General features: G+C 36.4%; 1 protein-coding gene across 1 annotated transcript in view; it reads left to right on the top strand.

Moving 5' to 3' along the window:
* LOC145682363 (uncharacterized) overlaps positions 1 to 7,048 on the top strand; it is a 106,264-nt gene extending 99,216 nt beyond the window's left edge. The window contains exon 3 of the mRNA XM_081753937.1: positions 6,835 to 7,048. The gene's annotated coding sequence lies outside the window, so the exon portion shown is untranslated. The remainder of the gene's footprint in view (positions 1 to 6,834) is intronic.
* Positions 7,049 to 9,245: the final 2,197 nt, after the last annotated feature.

Consider the following 9,245-nt stretch of genomic DNA (forward strand, 5'->3'; position numbering starts at 1 on the left):
ATTAAATGTTCATTTATTGCTTGGTTATGCTGAATTATCCATCTGTTAACTGCCGAATGACGTGGAATTGCGTTTGTCTTCGTAGATCCCTCTGAGGTTGGACTTAGGGTAGTGTTGATTGGTCAACATTGCATGAGTTTTGGTATCCATGAATGTTGCCCTTTTAACATCGACTCTTATCCCGACAGCGGATGGGAACGCTACAAAATGGTTCATGGGTTAGTTCCGAACCATTTTTTTTGGTTCAGTAATTTTTTTAGCCGTATGTGAAATTACATTCAATGTTTATTGTAAGTAAAAACTTTAATTTTGAGATAGTTTGATGACAAAATAGAGTAAAATATTTTGGATGTAGTGAGAATTAAATTGAGAATATTGAATATAATAAGTGAAATTTAAGATTGTAATCAAGTTGATTGAGTATTATAAAGAAAATATTTTTCAAGACTAGGTTTGGTATATAGGGTTGTTCCATGCAGGTTCTCCTTGGTTGTTGTAGTATCCGTAGTTAGTTTAGTTATTAATTTGTTTATGCTAACCTGTGATATATTTTCTTGTGTTTTGTTTATCTAGTAAAAAAAACGCGTGTTTAAGGAATTTTTGTGAATTTGCCGTTTTATGATGGCTAATCGATCTGAGTATGTGAGTATTAATATGCCCGACGGGTATTCAGAACTAGTGACACGGGATAGAACTGGTTGTTGTGATGCTGATTCACGTTCAGAATTTGGGCAATTAAATATGTCATTAACTCCTCCCACTCAGGGAAGTCTTTACGCCAGACGGGTTTCAACTGAAGTTAATCGGAGTACGTTTGGAAATAATGATAGCATGCATTCTGTTAGCTATGGGTTTAGTAGGCAAGTTAATGCAACTAGTTTAGGAGAGTCCCAGCGAGAAGTAAGGCAAGTCGCCTTTGAAGCTCCATGAAGGCAGTCTGAACAGACAGGGTTTGTAAATCGGGATTCTTCAAATGCTAGCGTTGCTGGAAATATTCAAGGTCACAATACGAACAGATACCTTAATCTTCGTGATTATTATCGAAGAGTCTCTCAGATAAGGAATTCTACTCCGAAAGCTCCTTTGAGTTCTCCTTTTCTACAACCAGTAAATAGATATGAAGCTAGAAATGGTGCGGAATCTGGTGTACTTGCTGGAGTTAACAGATTAGATTCTGCTGGGATCGAACATAATTTAATGGTTAAATATGCATTCAAAAGAAACAGTGAATCTCTTGAGTTGAGATTTAAGGATGTTAAATTAACAGACGGGAGTAATAGTCATCAAGTTTTCAATTTGTTGTTGAAAATAGAAGAAACATTATTAGAAACTCACTCGGGATGGTATTAACCGTTCTTGTCGTCAAATGTACTGGACCTTTATTAAGAGAAATCTTATTTGCCTTGAATAACAATGTAAGTTGGTATAATCTACGAGCGAATTTATTAAGTAATTTTGTTACTCCAGTGAGTAGGCATTCTTTTGTGTCATAATATGTTTATAGAAGACAGAAGTTGTCTGAACAAGTTAATGATCATGTAAGGTCTGTTATTGTAGCTATGAATGTACTAGGGTTTGATGGTCCAGAATCGGAATTAGTGAGTATTATTATGAGTGGTTTAAATCCTAATCAAAAGTACAGGATGTTGAATAACTATTTGCCTGCATCACGTTTAGAATTATTGGAAATAGCTGAAAAACACGTGTTGAGCTTTAGAAACCAGTTAGATTATAATAGAGAAATGAGTGATTATAGAAAAAGGTCTAGTATTCTAGTATCGAGCTATCATAATAATGGATTGGGTCCGAATGAAACCTCAGTGAATAATACTTTGTTAGAAAATAAATGTAGATCAACCCTTTACGAAAATAAATTGAGTCGATCGATAGGTGGCTCTCGGGATTTTCGGAATTCTAGGGATCCAAGTAATTTATCTGAGCTTCGAGGGAATCCTAGAACAACTTCGTCGTTTATCCCTTCAGAGATGGACAATACAGTTGCGTCTTTCGTTGTCGGAAAAATTAATAATCAGTTGACGGACATTTGCGTCGACGGTGGTTCAAGCTTCAAAATTGTTCGTGCAGATTTAGTTCGTGCTTGTGGTTTCGAGAAATATATTACTACAATGCAAGAGAAATTAGTAAATGCTCCTTCAGGATTGTATTTTTCCACGAACAAGGAAATTTTATTGACAGTCAATTTTTCAGGACACTTTGAAAGAGTTAGTTTCGAGGTGGTAGATGAGTTACCTTGTAAGTGTTTGCTTGGAACCCCGATTTTGCGATCCACCAAATCGATTGTTGATTATTCTAATAATGCCTTAGTTCTCCGTGGTGGCAAGAAAAGAATTCCTTTGAACTATAAGAAAACAGTTCGGCATTTTGGTTTTCAATCTAAAGAATTTAAGTCTGGTCCTCATGCCGGTCAGTTGAGGGGGAAGAATGACAATCAACAGAGAGTACAGACTCGGGATTCTCTGGATCAAGATAAAATGGCTTCGATTTTTATATACGAAGATATCTTTGATTATGGTTTGCGAGATGAAGGAATTCAGTGCAACTTGGATCTAGTTGATACCGAATTTAGGATTTTGGAGATTCGTGCACCGAATAGCTTTCAGCTTGGTCAACTCAGAGTGGTGATTGATTCAGAAATTGATCCGGGTCGACATATCGAAAATACTTTATCTTCCATGGTTGATAGTTATGTGAGAGTTCAACCGTTTAGTGATATGCATGGTGCGGTTGAAAGGTCCAACCATCAATTGTCTCCGAACAGGAACTTAGTTTCTGGGACTTCGAAGCAGAATAGTGATACATCGCAGCTTAATTCGTGTAGGACAGGTGGTGTGATTGGAAAATCTTGTGACCAGCATCCATCTTATGTGAACTTGGTGACTTCTTCATCGGGATTTGGTTGTTCGTTTGGAACAGCTGCTTGTGTTAGTGGTTCGGATGGTGGAAGTGGAAAATCTATTCCTCGTTTGCCTTCTGATCAGATCTTGGGAGAGATGACATCGTTAATTAACAGCAATACTATCAATTGTCGATCTGATGAGAGTTTAGATTGTTCGAATGCAATGTCCAAATTTGTGAATCCGTCTAATGAAAATTTGGTGACATCTACATGGGAAGACGGCTCTTTTCTGACTCGAATGTCTTATAATAGAAGATCTGATGGTGCGAGTGATATGCTCTTTAGGTGTAATTCATCCATGGGACAAATAGTGAATTCTGAATTCGACGAGAGGTTGTAATTTGGGAGAATCTTTTCAGGATTATGATAATGGTGCGAATGAAATGTACCTTGGTCGTCAGATTGTCACTGATGGGGACACTTCGAAATTAGTTTTAAATAGTGAAAGTCCTAGTAATGAGAATGTTTCGGAATCTATTGGTGGCGTTAAGCAGTCATCTAGCAAAACTATTACTACAAAATATTTTGATCTTGTTCTGAATGACGATCCAACGAGAATTGAGATTCCAGAATCTGAGAGAGTTATGAAGAGCAGTACTCGCAAAAGAAATAGGAATCGTAGAAGAAAGAAGAAAAGGGTGGATAATGTGACAGAAACCTCGAAAAATATTAGTGTCTTAGAAAAACTGGAAGATGCTAGTCTTTCGGGAGTGAATAGTTCATCGAATGGCAATGAATGTAAGGATGTGGTGTTGAATAATAGTAGTGGTTCCGAAGCATCTGATGTTGACTTAGAACAGTCTGAAAATTTCCATAAATTAATTCAGCGGAATCGGAAGTTTCAGCCTCCAGACCTTTCTTCTAATCAACAGAAAATGGCTCAGAATAACACACGGGTGATGAATCAACCAAGCATACAGGTGAAAAATCAGAATTTAGGGCAAGACTCGTGGAAGTTCGATAACCCTGAGATTGTTGCTTTCATCGACTCAATGAAATGTAAATATTCCGATGTAATTTCCGATAGGGTTGGATGTGTTAAAGGGTTCGTTGGTCGACTCTATTTAAAGGAGAATAAACCTTTCAAGGATACCCCCTTTCCAGTTCCTAAAAATAAAGAGAAAATTTTTTATGATCAAATTGAAGAACTTGTTAAGGAAGGGATTTTAGAAGATGTTGACCATGCAAACTATGGCAGTAGTTGTTTCCTAGTGAAAAATAAGAACAATACATATCGAATTGTAGGAAATTATATAAAGGCTAATAGCTTAATTGTAAATGATGTATATCCATCCCCGAATTTAGAAGCGTGTCTGACAGGCCTAGCGGATAAGAAACTGTACTCTAAATTTGATTTAAAGCGGGCCTACAACCAAATCTACCTCGATAAATCGTCACGTGAGATTACTACTCTTGTTACTCCCAAGGGATGTTATCAGTACACCCGAGTTCCGGTAGGAATAAAAACTGGGAGCAAGATTATGTCAAGGGCGATGGAAAAGGTATTGGGTGATCTAACAGATAAGGGTGTCAAAATCTATTTTGATGACGTCCTGGTAGCTAGCGATACAATTGAAGAACACATGTTAATGGTTGAAAAGGTATTACAGAGGCTGAAAGATTATAATATAACTGTATCTCCTGATAAATGTTTCATGTTTTATAAAAAGATCAATTATCTGGGTTATATTATTGAAGGAGACCAGATGGAAATTGACCCAAGCAGAGTATCTGCTATAAGAAATATTCCTCCACTTCGTAATAGGCGCGGATTGTTAAAAATACTAGGAGTATTTAATTATTATTCTAAGTTTGCGTCGGAGCTCCAAGAGCTAATGGCTCCCCTTAGTGCCTTGAAATCTCCTAAAGTTAAATTCGTTTGAACTCAAGAACATCAACAAATTCTGGACAAATTAAAAAATGTTTTGATAGATAACGTAGTTTTAAAGACTCCAGACCTTAGCAAACGTTTTGTAGTCCACGTCGACGGCAGTGGAAAAAGTATTGCCAGGTGTATTTCACAAAGGGATGCGAATGGGGACCTTCAACCTATTTGCTTCTATAGCAAGAAACTCTCAGAGACGGATAAACACCGCAGTATTTATGATATCCAAAACAATATCTCGCTATATACACTACTTGGTTCATGAGTTTGATGTTTTAACAGACAATAAAGCCTTGCCCTGGATTCTTAATAACAGTAAAAGGCTCTTAAAGTACGGTCCTTTCGTAGAAACTCTTTGTCAGTTTAATTTTAAGATACGCCATATAAAATCAGCGAAGAATATAGCTGCGGATTTATTGACTCGAATCTATGATCCGTTTGAATTCAGTATATTGGATGGCCCAGTTGGATTAGCTGCGTTTAGAAGAAATATGAATATAATGCATCTTTGGAACTTGCCTTTAATTAAGGATCCCATTGATAAATTACAACGAGAATATCCAGACTTGGATAATATTATTAGAAGAATTGAGAATGGTGAGGATGTTCAAGGGTATCTCCTTAATAAAAATATTCTATTAAAAAGAACTAATTCGGCGATTAACCCCTATAAGATAGTAATCCCGAAAGATTTGAGGAGGTGCTTATTGAATAATATCATGAAGATGCGTTGATTGGTGGTCATGCAGGTGTGTCAAGGACATTAGCTAAACTGATGAAGAAATTTACCTGGGAATGATTGAAAGATGTCAAAAATTTCGTAAGTACATGTGATGTGTGCCAAAAGGTTAAGGAGCCAAATCAAAAGAAAATGGGATATTTAATTTCGGATTTCGGTAAAAGGGTCAATTCTCATTGGATGTTTGACATAGTAGGATTGGATGTTTGCATTACCGAATTCAAATGTGTTTAAATTTATACTCATCGGTGTCGATAATGCCAGCCGATTTGTGGTGTTGGAACGTTTGAGAACCATAAGTTCCAGTGTTGTAATTAACAAGATGATGGAAATATTCAGTCGACTAGGTTTTCCGGAGGCCCTGTCCACTGACAATGCTTCAATTTTTGTTTCCGAACACTTTGAGAAATTTCTGTTTAGTTTGGGTATCAAGCACATAAGGCTGAGCCCCTATCACCCTGGTGGAAATGCGGCTGAAAGATTTATAAAAACCTTAAAGGCATCCCTTAGAGCTTACATCTCGACGAAACAACATCTGTGGTCAAATCTTGTGCAGGAGCTCCAATTCACCTTAAACATAAGCGAGCATTCAGGATTAAAGATGTCGCCCATCGAAGTTTATTTTGGACGTACATATATCCGTTACCGTACCGTTACGAAACCGATGGAGCATCAATGATTCTGATTTTGGTGGAAAATCATCTGTTCAGATATGGAAAGAAGCTATTCAGAATATGGAAAAAAGTTGGGCAACAAGGCGTAAGTTGATGTTACGAAGAAGAAATCCCGTTAATTTAGACTTAGGACAAAATGTCCTGTTAAAAGCACACGTTAAATCATCATTAAAAGATAAGATTGCCAAATCTCTAAGCGACAAGTGTTTTGGTCCATTTGTGATTAGGAAATTTTTGACTCCGAATACCGTTTTAGTTTATGATGAGAATGACACGCCAGACTCATATCGCTGTTCGCATGTCTCAGAATTGAAGGCCTATAGAAGTAGGAGAGAGTAAAATTATCTGAACCTAGTTATCCTGGTCTTGAAAAATAGTGTTTGTTTGTACATGTAGTTATGTTATAAAAATTTTAACTGAATTAAATGTGACATTTATTGAGCATTTGTTCGTATTGAAGCTTGTTATATAATTATTTATTCATTATGGCCATAATGAACAAAAAATGTAAATAATTGAGTATTAATTGTTTAAGCATTTGCTATTATCATTTTAATTTTATATTTGTTGTTGTCTGTATTATTATGAAGTTTACTTATTATATTTGTATATTCCGTAGCTATCCAGTGCAAGTTTGACGAAAAATTTCTTGGTGGAAAATTTTTCTTTTTTTCGACGATGGCCAGCCTGTAACGATCCCGTTACTATTAGTTGGAAAAGAAGAAAATAACTGAAAAACTGAAAAAGAGAAGAAAAGAAATGTTGATGATTATGCGATATTGATGATTATTTTTCTCTGATTTGTAAAAATTAATAAGATTTTGTAACCTTCCTTGTTTGTTGTTTTTTTTAAAAAAAGCAAAGAAAATGAAGAGAATCTATTTATGATTGTAGTGAGTGAGAGAGAGAGAGAAATACATTCCTTTACCGTTGGTTAGTTCAAGGTCGCTTGCGCGGTAGGAGACGTGCCTTATCGCGATCGTAGCGCCGTTGGCCTTCGAGGGAGCTCGCATCCTTCTCGGCTGCGAACTAACCCATGAATCCCGATGGAAGGCGGACGTTTCTGCAGTCTACGAGCAGGCGGATAATTTTTCCTCGATGTCGAAAATGGGACGCGTGTCTTATTCGTTTGGCTTAGTTTGTGGTGTCTGCTATTTCTTGTGTTAAGTTACAGTTGGAAGGAGTTAAATCAATTCACAAGAATAAAAGTGCAAGCTGTGTTGCGTGATTTTCTTTCTTTATTTTAAAAAAGGAGCCTAACTGGAATAAGCGTGGGACGTAAATGTCATAGATTTCATTTCGTTTTTTAAATATATACATTTCTAATTCATTTTTTACCTTATGTTTACCAAATTTATTCGTTGCTTGTTACAGGATGTCTCAGAAGTTCCTCTATCCTTAGGTGTGGGCATCACAGAGAGCAATGTCGGTGTCATTGTAGTTAATTTATTTACTACAACATATTACAGTTGGGTATTTAGGTCCACATATAGGAACTACAAATCCAGTGGATCTGTATGTGTTCCATATTAATGTACACACAGATGTGTGCGTCTTCATGTTCACCTTGACATGTTGCGGAGCATCTGATGAGTCATCGTTCGATAGTTGTTCTCCACACTTTCGCCGATTTCTTAGTCTCTCGTGTACCAACGACGAGAAACATATGTCTTGATTATTCTCCACAACGAGTTATCTGGTGTAAGGTCCGGGCTTCGTGGGGGCCATTTCAATGGGATCGAATTGTGTAACTGCAACCCCTCACATCAGTCATGGCCTTACAACTGAAAATCTCCATATCACAATGAATAAAAAGGTGTGACACGGTGCTGGTTGTGACCATAAAAGCAGTATTATCAACACTAGAACTGAAATTGCTCTCTGTGATACTCAAACCTAGGAGTACAAGAAGTTCTTGGACATCTTGTATTACAAGTGAAGTATACCTTATGTCATAATACCTTAGTTTTCTCTTCGCTGTGTATCTTCTGCACTACTACGTATTTTCGTGTGTGTTTATCACATAAAAATACGTTCGATTACATATCCTTCCATATTTCTAAACATTTGGGTTAGTTATTTATTTTATTGAACTTAGTAAATAGCCCAATAGAACTTTATTATGCTCGATTTCTGAACAGTAAATATATTTGGTAGAATTGAACTAAAATTTACTTTTAATATTACAATTATGGATAGTACACACAGATGAACGAGAATAATGGACAGACCAAATTTCAAAGAGCAAAAAGTGTGATTGGAATTTGAAACGAACATGAGTATCTGCGATATCAAGCTATGCGCCACCACGCAACAGATCCTTCCTTAAACATGTTTCATATTTTCACTCTGGAGGACAGTGATGCAAATTTGAGTTTGAGGGATCAGACTTAGTTTTGTATAATATCCTGAAAGGAAATACATATTTAAAACAAGTGTAAGACAGTATTCATAATACTATAGCCACAAATATGACACAAAAGGATATTATTGATAAAAAATGCTCAGATTTGAAGCACAGCGTAGGTGGCCACATAAATTGATTAAACAGATTAGAATAGTGCTCTCATCATTTTCTGTCTATTCCTATAGTTATCGATGTCTTTAAAAACTATAAATGTACCGTGTTATGCAAAAGTGAACTAAGCGCCAAATTTTGAAAATCCACGTAAATGCGACGATTGGTTCCTGATAAGCATTAGAACGTTTTGCACAATCGAAAAGAGAGGAAAACCAACACCTTTCCAAAAAAAGAAACATAATTTCACTTTAGATTACGGCTACCTTAATGCTGGACATCAACCTTTAAACGTAATTTTCTTAAAAGTATGAAAGTGGCGCTTAGTTCGTTTTCGCATGACACGGTACAAATGTCCTATTCGTTGTCGGTTGTCCGGCTAATTGTTGCAATATATATATCTTCTTATCTTGGATCTGATGTCACATAATTATCTACTCTGACTTTGAAGAAATAAACAAAGCGCAACAAATAATCACAAAGGATGCTCAATTTTATATACAAGCACCACA

The sequence above is a fragment of the Thermobia domestica genome, chromosome 3, assembly GCF_964235325.1.
Source record: "Thermobia domestica chromosome 3, izTheDome1.hap1.1, whole genome shotgun sequence".
Classification (NCBI taxonomy): Eukaryota; Metazoa; Arthropoda; class Insecta; order Zygentoma; family Lepismatidae; genus Thermobia; species Thermobia domestica.